We start from the raw sequence: 11,970 nt of genomic DNA, 5'->3' as shown, positions 1-11,970 counted from the left end.
GCAGCTCATCCCAGGGTACAGGACCAACTGTCCTTGCACAGGGCTTGGCAACAAATCCTAACCTGGATTCAGTGCTAAGCTGGTGGCAGGTATAAGCCTTTGTGCTGGGCTGCACCCCCAGAGCGGGAGCAGCAGGTCAGGAAGGGGATTCTGCCCCTCGTGCTGCGCTCTGGGGAGACCCCCCCTGCAGTCCTGGTCCAGCTCTGGGGCAACAGCACAAGAGGGACGTGGAGCTGCTGGAGCGAGGCCAGAGGAGGCCCCGGAGCTGCTGCGAGGGCTGGAGCAGCTCTGCTCTGGAGCCAGGCTGAGAGAGCTGGGCTGGGGCAGCCTGGAGAAGAGAAGGCTCCTGAAGGGGAGACCTTAGAGCAGCTCCAGTGCCTAAAGGGGCTCCAGGAAACCTGGAGAGGGGCTTTGGACAAGGGCCTGTAGGGACAGGCCAAGGGGAATGGCTTTAACCTGCCAGAGGGGAGACTGAGATGAGCTCTGAGGCAGAAGCTCTTCCCTGTGAGGGTGCTGAGGCGCTGGCACAGGGTGCCCAGAGAAGCTGTGGCTGCCCCATCCCTGGCAGTGTTCAAGGCCAGGTTGGACACAGGGGCTTGGAGCAACCTGCTCTAGTGGAAGGTGTCCCTGCCCGTGGCAGGGGGTTGGAACTGGAGGAGCTTTAAGGTCCCTTCCAACACAAACCAGTCTGGGATTCTATGAACAAATGAAGGGGGGGTCAGTGTCTTGTTGTAGTGCTGAGAGCTACCATCAATATAGGAGATAAACCTGGAGGTGGAACCCTGGAGACCCTTCTCTTTGCATTTGCTCCCCTGCTACATTCACCTTCAGCCACCTCTTGTGTCCTTGGCCTTAGAACTGGGGGTTTCCTGGGGCTGGGAGCAGATGGAGGGGTTTCCCTCGCAGATGGGTATTTGCTCCTTCAGTGCATGCCTCATTTTTGTCCACAGGCACAAGGACTGTTCCTATCCCAACAAGTGCCTTGAAAAATCACAGATTCAAGGAATGATTAGGGTTGGAAAGGACCTTAAACATCACCTAGTTACAGCCTACATCATCTAGTTCCAAATCCCCTGAGGAGCTGCTGTGGGGCTCATATAGCCACTGGGGCCATCCAAGGAGAGATGGTTGAGGTATGAAACCTGGCCACCACTTTCACGGCACAAGGCCTGGCCCTGTCCATAGGTTATGTTCTGTGGATGCATCAGGGAACTTCATATTGCTAAAACCTTCCATTGTGGCATGACAGAAAGGACCATTTCTAATGCTTTTTGCACAGTCCTTTCCCCAGCCTGGCTGGTCATTGCCAGCACAAGCACAGCAGTGCTGAGGCTGCTGTGCTTCAGATGCCTTACCCTGCAGACCCAAACCCTCTTGGCAGGAGGTCTCTGATCTGCTCCAAACCAGGGACAACACAGGGGTTTCTGCACTCCTTGACAGGCTCTTCAAAAGCAAACCAAGCCCTCAACCCTAAATCCATCTTTACACATGTGGTTGTCCAGAGTGTAAAAGCACCCACTCATTTTCCTCTTAACTGGAGCCAGGTAACCTTTTTTCCTTAGCACGCTGCTTGTGATGCACTCGATAGATGCATTTACTGGCAGTGTGTGAAGGAGAAGAGCTATAAGTGAATTTCAGAGATGAATTTGCAAAGAAGAGCCTGACTACAGGAATGGGGCAGAGGAGTGCACCCTGCAAATGGGGGCATAGGGAAAAGCATGTCTCTGAGGTGTGCAGCAGCACGTTGAGCTAGGATTGGGACGTGGAGGACGTGTTCCCTCTGGCAGTGTCAGACTATCCCTGCTTCCGCACTGGGGTGAGCTCAGGCACGGAGACAAGGAGCTGTACTCATGCTGCTGGGACCCTGGGGAGCCACTGGGGCTTTTTCCAGTTAGGATTTTGCTTGGAAAACAGCTTAAGCAAAAAGCAGAGATGTCCCTGCCCTCAGCTGGGAGCCGCAGTGGAGCGGGGCATGCAGATCATGGTGCTACCAACCAGCCCCAGAGCAACGGCTGCTCCTTGCACCTTAGTGCTGGATGAGGACATGGCAGAGGGTTTTCCAAGACAGGCACCTGTATCTGAGAGAAAATGGCTTCTCTTACCTGTTCCATTCCTGTAGGAATTGCGCTTAGTTTCCATGGTATCACAGCTTCCAATTCCTGAGTTATCCCTTCTCCCTAGGTAGCACCTGGGAGGGGAGAAAGCCAAGGCCATGAGTGATGAGGGTGCAGAACAACTTGAGCTTGGTGGAACACAGGGAGATCACAGCTTTACTCCTGGATGATGTGAGAAGGATTGGAAATTACCAGGCTGTGGCAGGCAGGTCAGGCAGCTCCACTTTGGCAAAGTGTTGTGGAGGGATGTGTCCATGGGAGGTGGGAGGGATGCCCAACAATCAGTAGGGAGAGATGGGCTCAGAGTCACAAGGACTTGAATGATATCCGCATAGGAGGCTTCCCCAGAGCACGAAGCTTTGGTGGTTTCCCTTTGCATACACAAACCACAGAAACAACAAGACTTTGGAGCCTAAATAAGAACAGGTTTTTCTCTGTTGGGATATAAGGGCTCTGTAGAGGGCTCTCAGCTGCCCTGCCCTCTCTGAGCACTTGCAGACCCCAAGGACAGCAATGACTCAACACATAAGAGCCTACCCCTTTGGACCTGTGTTTGGTGGTTCAGCAGGGCCTTGGGTTCTCTAAACCCCTCCTAATGCCACATCAGGTGCATTTTACCCTTAGAAACATCCATTGCCTCAGCTCCCCACCTGCAAGATAAACCTCTTCTTGAATCTTGCCTAAATAGGATGCTGGGTCGATCTTCTGCTGCCACCCAAGCTTGAATTACACCCCTAAGCATGGGATGGCAGTGATCATATAATCACAGCAGCCTATACATCAGCAGAGAAGACAGCTATGCTCATGCTCAGAAACATCTGCAGAACATGTCTTATAGGCGTAGAATATGGGACTGATTATTTGATTGGAAGCACAGAGATAATATGTTTAAAGGGTTGTAAAATCTGACCTGAATTGCTTTTTGATTATTATTGCAAGTGGATTGAAGCTTGGAGTCGGTGATATAAAAACAGAAGTAACATAATCAGTAACAAACATCTCTGTGGTGAGGTTTCTTTTATTGCTTCATAATTTGAAACAGAAACTGTTTGTGGGATCTTCTGGGATCACAAAGAATAAATACACACAAAGTCTGCTCCAGACGCTTGGAGACGAATGTGCTGGATCTGATGAAAAGGAAGGAGCAGAATCCAAGGCCTGAAGTTTGTTGATTTCTCTCTGCAGTTATTTCCAGTTAAAGTGTCATCTCACTTGAATTTCCTATCAAAACTTCTGTAGACACATTTGGAAATGTGTGAACCTCAGTCCCATCAGGATGTGTCTCTCACAGTGTGTTCCATGTAAGGTAGCAAAGCCCAGCAGTGTGACTGTCTCGTGGCCTTCCCAGAGACAGCCACTGGAAATGGGCACTTTTCAAGTTCTATTCTCTTTTCCCGCTTGGCTTTCCCCATTCCCTTCCACTCCAGCAGGCAGCCAGTGGGGCACGGACCGAGACCGGGATCAGGACCATGACCAGGACCAGACTGAGACCGGGACCACGACCAGGACCAGACTGAGACCAGGATCAGGACCAGGACTGGGACCGGGACCACTGGCTGGCTGATGGGCCAAGGCCAACCGCTGAGCCATGCCATGCTGTGCTGAGCTGAGCTGAGCCGAGTACAGCCATCCAAGTAGTATCCCTTGGGATAGCTGTGCAGAGCCCCTCCACTCACCAGACCCTGCCAACAGGATGAATCTCTGTAAACCCAAACCAACCCTACAGAAATAGTTGTTTTTGTCGGGTCACATTGCTGTGAGGTAGATGCAGGTCACATCGTGCATCAGCAGAAATCAATGCTTTACTCCTTCAACCCCTTCCTTCTTATAACTCCTAATCACCTCCCTGGGGTAACCCCACTCTGTGCTGGAGCTCTTCTTGCTGAGGAACAGGAGTTGCCCAAAAAGTCACCAGTGGTCCTGTCATCAGGTCCCTGCCTCTGCCATAGGATGGACCATGCCATGGGCACTTGCAACCTCATGAGCAGGAGCAAGAATCAAGCCCTTGGAAATATGAATTTAACAGAAATAGGCCTTCCCCTCAGATGTTTATTTTCATGACCCAGTGGGTCAAACAGCCCAAAAGTACAGAGATGTTTTCTCAGTAGGCTTCGATTTGAAGCAATCCAAGAATGCCGGGAATCTTCTTCAACGTCTCAGTCCTGGGCTAACAATGCAGGACACGGGCGAAGGTCTGCGTGAAACATCCACCCTCCACATCTGTTTGGTTTTAATCAGAGATTTATTATGAACAAAGGCAGCTCTTGGAAGAGTTGTGCTTCTCCAACATGCCTGCCTGGCCTGTTGGACCAGATGGACAGAAATAGTTTCACATATTAGTCAAATCCTGGATGGCTGCTCCCCATAAACTACAGGCATGAGGAGAATGGACATCATATTGTCCCTGATTTATAGACAACTGCAGAGAATAAATTCTAGCCTTGTATGGGGATGTTAGCCACTTAACTTCCAGTATTGATCTCCAAGCCAAGAGACAGAACCACCAGGTTTTTGTAGCCCCAAAGCCAGTAGCAGTAAAGGTTTATATTATCCCTGATGAATTTGTGCTGCACATTGAATGGGAAAACTGCTCTGAGGAGCAGAATAGCAGCTTAAATTGTTCCATTGGAAAGCAGGGGATGTGTTTCCTAGGCTGCAGATCCAGGGCTTTGCTTCTTATTACCTGGTCTTGAACAAGAAATACTTCACGAGGCAAATTTCTTCTCCTGCGCTCCTAACTAAGTGGAGCTAAATGGCATTCCTAATTATTCCTAATCAAAGGAAAAGCTGTTTCCTCCAAGATCAGTGAGAATTCCCATATCTCCGTAAGTGAAATAAGAGCGTGCGATGAATTGGGTGAGGTACTAATCTAAACCAAAAGAGGACCTGGTGATCCCAAAGGTCTTTTCCAAACTAGTGGGTTCTATGATTCTATGACCCCTGTGCAGGTCTGTCTGTATCCATGACAAGCAATAAAACCATCAGTTGTACAACCACGGTGTGTGCTCCAACTGGATGTGTTATCTCTCCCTCTCCCTCTGTGTTTTCTGATTTTAAGGACCACCCAGTTCAAGGATTCCCTTCCAGAACACTTGGCCTCCGCATCAAAACCACATGCTCTCCCCAGGCCTCCGAACAGGGGTTCTCCGTGCTGGCTCCAGACACTGACGCTTTCTCCCAGTGAGGGCTGGGAGCAAGTGTTGAACCTTTGTGGTGCTCTGCCATGGCTGGGACCGAAGGAGATGGAGCAGGGATTACAAATGCCAGGTTCTCCCCTTTCCACACACTTTCGAAGTCTTTTCTTCCTGGTGTTGTGAGGTGTGTGGCAGCCTGCATAGACAGCCAGCAGGGCTTCAGCCGTGCCTGTCGGGACACACATGGTGACATGCTCTTCCTCTGCAGCTCCTGCTCCCTTTTGGGATACGTGGTGGGGCTGGGTCTCAGCAGGTGTCCAGTCCCATCTCCTCTTCATAGAACCATAGAATGGTTTGTATTGGAAGGGACCTTAAAGGTCATCCGGCTCCAACCCCTGCCATGGGCAGGGACACCTTCCACTAGAGCAGGTTGCTCCAAGCCCCTGTGTCCAACCTGGCCTTGAACACTGCCAGGAATGGGGCAGCCACAGCTTCTCTGGGCACCCTGTGCCAGAGCCTCAGCACCCTCACAGGGAAGAACTCCTGCCTAACAGCTCATCTCAGTCTCCCTTCTGGCAGGTTAAAGCCTTTCCCCTTGTCCTGTCCCTACAGGTCCTCGTCCAAAGCCCCTCTCCAGCCTGGTTGGATCCCCCAACCACAGGTAAGACCCCAAACCTCCTCCACTGCCAAATCTGGGACTTCCCTTCCCTCTCATCAGGGTGTTCTTCCTAAATTACCCGAAATCCCCCTTCCCTGGTATCCAGCCATGTGGGGAACAGTTTATTCCCTTCTCCGTGGAGCAACTTCTCGCATAGCTGAGGGCTGTTATCACGTCTCCCTCCATCGCCTCTAGACTAAACAAGCCCAGTTCTCGCAGCCTCTTCCCACAGGTCGTGTTTTTGAGACCTCTGATCACGTTCCCTGATCTCCTCTGGACTGTCTCCTGCTGATCATCATCCCTCTTTAAAGGCAATGCCCATTGCGTGTGGTTCTGACTATGGACATGAAGCAGAGGGATTATGCTGCATTTCTTATGGACAGCGTTTGGATTTATACCTCCCAGAGGAGGTGAGAAAGCCAGCTTCTCCTGAGCAGCTCCAATAACCAGCCATTTATGATGCTTCCTCACAAATCGGGATGCCAACATCCAAGAATCACAAGATTCAGGCATTTCAGGCATTTTCTTCCTAATTCTGGTATCTCAGGGACCTCTGGGTTGACCCGTTGTGGTGTTCCCTGCACTTGGGAAGGCTGGGAAGCCCCATCATCTCCCCCAGGACATGGTGCTGAGAGATCACAAACAGACAGATAATAGAGATAGGCAGAAACAGTACAACTCCCGTTCCCTGGGAGAGGATCAGGAGAAACTTACTGCTTTTCTCATAGAATATCCAAATTCTGAGAATTTTGGGCTGAAAATCAATAGGACTTTTTTGCTTCTCCCCCCTCTCCCCTTTTTCTTTTAATTCCAGAAACGTTCTGCAGTGCCTCGTGCATCCTTCTGGACCTTGCTCTGTGTTCTCTGGCCAAATCCCATCTCCTGGACCCTCCATTGCCTGCCTTCACACTGTTCCACAATGGAGGAGTCTCCATCCACCCCAAGTCATCAGTGTTATAATCCTTTGGCAAAAATCATCCTTTTTTAAACAAATAAAACAACCTGTGAGCCAAAATACCCCCCACAGTGTCCCTAAGGTGTCAATAAACCCAACGCAGAAGACACAAGGCTCAGCAGCAGAGAGCCAGATGCACTGAGTGCTTTTTTCAGCGGGTCTCACACCTCTTTGATGAGAGAGGGATGTGCTGAGCTCAGAGCTGAATGCCCAGGGAGGAGGAGTTGCAAAGGTGGGAGAAGAGCATCCCCATCTAGACCTGTGTCCAGCAGCATGAGCTGAATGAGCTGTTTGGCCCCTGGTTTGGGAGCTTAAAATGATGCAAGGACTAAAGGTCTCAGCTTTGCCACTTGTCCAAAGAGCTTCAGAGAAAGCCAATGGGACACGACTGGGCAAGGGCTTAAATGGAAATACAACCCCCACTATTAACCAGCAGCTCATCCTGTCCCACCTCCCAAAATGCAACCGAACGGGAAGCAGCCTGTCCAAGAGCTCCTGTTGTAAATCCACCAGAAGCTGTATTTCCTAACTGAGGGGCTTTTACAGTCCTTACAGTAAGTAATAAAACTTGAGGAGGATTTTCTTGTGGTTACACACTGAGGCCTGTTTTGGCCAAGCAAAGTGGGCTCTGCTCTGTCCTCCGGATGGAGTGGAACAGGATTGATTGCTATTTATGTTTCGGTTTAAGCATTACCCAGAAGGTAGCATTAGTCATAAAGCCAGCCTCCTGCACGGCTACCCTTGTTTTCCTGGTGTTCCTCTTCCTGCCTTTAGCTGAATTCTCTTTGTCATTGGCTATCAAACACTACACTGCACATAGATCACATCTTGTCAGGGGCTGGCAGGGTTTCTGGTTTGGCTTCTCTCCGCTTTACAGCTGTTTGGAAAGCTCGCTTTGCTGGAAGGAGGGTGGTCTGTGCCTCCTGCCCTTTGAAGTCCGAGGAGCCCCCAGACACATGCTCAGACTCTGATGTGGTCTCAGCTTGTCCACGTTCAAATGTCAACTGGACTGTGGCTGCCAAACTATCCTACATGAGGCTTTGCACTGGGAGGAGAAGAGAAGAAACACAACTCCCAGCTTAGGTGCTTCAGCCTCAGACTCTACCTGTAGCCAAGGGAGAGAAAAGGAACCCCCAGAGAGCCTTTCCCCCCTACCCAACGCATGGCAAGTGAGTTGCCTGGTGGACCATTCAGGCTTTTGTTTTTACCTGGAGGGAGCTGAGTGGGGCTGGCTCTGATGTAAGCATCTAGCTCCTTATTGTGTGCCTCTTCTACTTCATTTCATCTACCTGACCACAGTTTCTGCTGCTGGCTGACAATTGCGCCTGCTATCGAGGTAGTTTCATGTCGTTTCTCCTCTCTCTTGCTGGCCACAGTAACCTCTAATCTTGAATTCACCCTTTTTAATCCCCCTCACTCAAAAATGCCCCTGTGTGAGTGTGCCCATGTGGGATCTCTCTTTTAGCAATGCCACCATCTCTTCTTGTGAGTGCAGCCATGTCTTTTCTCCAGCCTCAGGTTTGCTTATAGAATCATAGGGTGACAGCCTGGTTTGTGTTGGGTTGAACCTCAAAACTCATCCAGTTCCAAACCCCTGCCACGGGCAGGGACACCTTCCACTAGAGCAGGTTGCTCCAAGCCCCTGTGTCCAACCTGGCCTTGAACACTGCCAGGGATGGGGCACTTATAACATCTTTGGGCTTCACCACCCAGGGGTAACAGAGGTGACTGGTGGGGACGTGGGATTGTGGGGCTGTGTCCCAGCTGCTCCAGGTGCATAAACCCTGAGGTACCTGAGCTTAAACCCTCTCATAAAGGCTGGGTTACACTTGGGTGACCAAAGTGTTGGGAGAATGAGTGCAAGGCAGTGCTGGGGGTGCACAGAGAGGAACTTCCCCTCTGTGTCTTGTGGAAAGCCTGTGGGCAGAATGTTGCTTCTCAGTTAATGGTCTCCCTTTGGCTGCACCAGGGCCTGGCATTGTCTGGAAGAGAGCAGCAGGGCTAGCGTTTTAATGCTGCTAATGAAGAGTGATCCCTGCCTGACCCTCACATCACATGAGTCTTGGCATGGTAGGTCTGGCTGCATTTTACAGGGCAAAGCCCGTTAAAGAGGAGAGACTGAAGTTTATTGCCCTGTTTGAATTCCACATGCCTCCAGATGAAAAACAAGCCACTTAAAATGATAAAAGGGCCTGCTTTTTATTTACTGGAGTGGCAACAAACCTCAGAGCTACATCTCTCTCGTAGGCTGTGCTCATGCAGATCAGACACAGTCTTTCTTGACATAAAGCAACTGCCTTTTGCAGGAGAGGTTTGCAGGGTGTTGCCAAAATACCTGCCTGCCTTCTAGTGCTCTGCCTCTGCAGCTGAAGTTGATCCATCCCTGAGTCCTTCTCTCCCAGCCCTGCTCCCATGGCAGCATCCCTACAATGTGTGGGACAGAAGCAGGGTTGAGGGGAGGGATAAAATCAGTGGTGGCTGTCCAAGAGGAGCAGCCATACAGACGAAGGAAGGTGATGGAAAGGATGGGAAGCAACAAGGTGTGCTGCAAAGGGTCAGGCTGATATTTGAATGGGGTGGAGAGGGTCTGAGACAGGGAGAAACTCCAAAACACTGAGAGAGGTGAAGGGAAAGAAGGGGAGGAAGGAATGGTGATGACTTGACCTTGAGAAGGGAGAGAAGGGAATGGCAGAGAATGGACACCAAAGCCACAGTGAAGGAGAAAGAGACCCATCTCACCCCATCAGTGGGGTGGGAAGGAGAGAAAGGGTGACACCCCAAGGTTGAGAGAAGCAGCCCCTCCTGCAGCCCCGGCCCAAGCCCCACAACTCCTTCTGGTCAGTCAGAGACCAGGGAGGGCAGGAGGGCAGCAGTGGGTCTGCCAGAGTGAATGCAGTTAGCAGGGCTGAGCCAAAACTTGGCTTGAGAGTTTAACAGCTTATCCTACGTGAGACTCTGCTTCAGCTTTGTCGACTTGTGAAAAGTCTCTTTTTTAATGGCTTCCAGGTTCCCAAATCCTCCTGATTCCAGTATGTTACAGACAGAGAGTGAGATCCGCAGTCCCCCAGGGGCAGGGGTGCAGGAACAGGCAAGGTGAAGGTGTCTGAGCAATGAGCACTTCACAAGGCAGTTCACCCCCCGCTATCCCTGCACGTGTTCGCCTGATGCAGATGCAGATGTCTCTGTACATGTGCTCTCTACAGCATTACATCACTGCAGTGGAACAGCAGCAGGTAGCAATGCAGCACACTGCAATCCAGGACCAGGGCAGGCTTCTTGCTTCTCCCTCCAAAATAAACCACAACAGCACCTAGTGGGAAAGGGGAAGCTTTCGAGTGGGGTTTTGAGCAGCCCCATCACTTCAACTCTTGTGCTACGGTCCTTTGAGGAGGATATGACCATCACATTTAGGAACCTGGGTAGGCACACGCGTTGCAGTGATGGGACCCCACAGTGTAGTCTGCTACTGTGATTTAGAGGATGCTGTGGGAGAAACACAAGGATCTGTTCAGCCTGTCATTCTTGGATGGAGAACAAGCTGTCATGGCAACTGTATCAGTGTCATTCCAATGTCAGGACATAGGTTACAGAAGGTGTCACCCCCATGGAGCCAGTGGAGCCTGATGGGAGCTTGGGTCCAGATCCAGGGAATGGGCTGTCCTCACTGAATGTGGCAGTGAGTGGATACTCACCCCATGGGCCGGAAAATGAAGGTAGCAACACATGAGACTAATTGCATCCCATCCTTGGCCATACAGAAATCCAAGAGGGTAGGTGTGCTGAACCTGTGACCAGGAGGAGGTATATTAGTACCTGAATGGCATTTGGGCCAGAGCTCTGAGCTGCAACAGTCATGTTATTCTACAGATCACACTGGTTGCAGAGAAGGTTGTTTATCTGTTTATAGACACTTCATTATCAAAGTGATGTGATAAATTGGAGCAAATTCCTCGGGGGATTTTTTGAGACATAGCTTTGCAAAGGAAGCTGAAAGGACCAAATGTGCTTTGGATTTACAAAAGGATTTGGTTAAGGGACAACATGCTGCCTGTCAGGTAGAAATGCTAACTACCTGGAAGGGGGAGCGGTGATTTGGATGGTTTTCAGAGGTAAAACGTGGGATAAATGTAGGCAAATTACAATTTAGGCTGGATCTTGCAAAGTTTAAAAGGATGTATCAGGAAAAATTGCAGAGGTGTCTTGAATGGGAACTTAATGGAAGAACAACCAGTGACTTTTAAAGGCAGTAAAAGGACTGATTTATTCTCAGAGGAGTTCTATGACTATCACCATCTATTTCCTTTCTGCAATCTTGAATGCAGTTACAATAACTGCTCTGTTGGGTGAAGGGCTTGGCCATTCTTCTAGAGCACTATTGTTCCACCACAGTTTTACCCTATGAATTTCAGTCAGGCAAATCATTCGCTACGTGCGGGTTATTACAGCACCGAAACCCCTTTTTCCTGTTCCCGTGCTGCAAACACAGAGCACTTGGTGTGACTTTCTTCACTCTCCTTTTATTTCGCAAGTGCAAACAAAACCCTTGTGTCACCAGCAAGATTCTTCCCTGATTACTCACAAGGTGTGTGACAGGCAGGATGTGAAACCGCTTTGCTGAAATCAATGACATTACCTCTGAGTTTTGGCCAGCATCCCAAAATCAGCTTCACAGGCATTTTTTGTTGTGACATTTTGGCATCCTTCTGCAGGTATTTGCTTTCTGCAAAGGACAGTCATATTCCTACAAATAAAGCAACCCCTGCTTCCACAGATGTGAATGTACAAGGAATTGCAAGCACCGGTGGTACGTTCAAAGAGAATTGATTTCAGAAATCACTGAAAGATTTATGATTCTGTACTGTTTGTCTGAGCATCTACTTGCAACCTGGGAACAGGAATGCTGCCATACTGTGCTCCAGACATGGTCCTTTCCAAGTGTGTGATTATATTACAGCTCTGGGCTGTGCTTGCATGGACAGGTTCGTGTGACTGGCATGATGGAGGAGGTTGTACATTGAACATAGGGATGACACCCACTGGGAGAAACTGAGAACGTGTTGGAGCACAGGGTTTGAATTCAAAATGGTTTTGTCAAGTTAGGGAAATGGT

The sequence above is a fragment of the Strigops habroptila genome, chromosome 12, assembly GCF_004027225.2.
Source record: "Strigops habroptila isolate Jane chromosome 12, bStrHab1.2.pri, whole genome shotgun sequence".
Classification (NCBI taxonomy): domain Eukaryota; kingdom Metazoa; phylum Chordata; class Aves; order Psittaciformes; family Psittacidae; genus Strigops; species Strigops habroptila.
Note: the sequence above shows the minus strand (reverse complement) of the source record.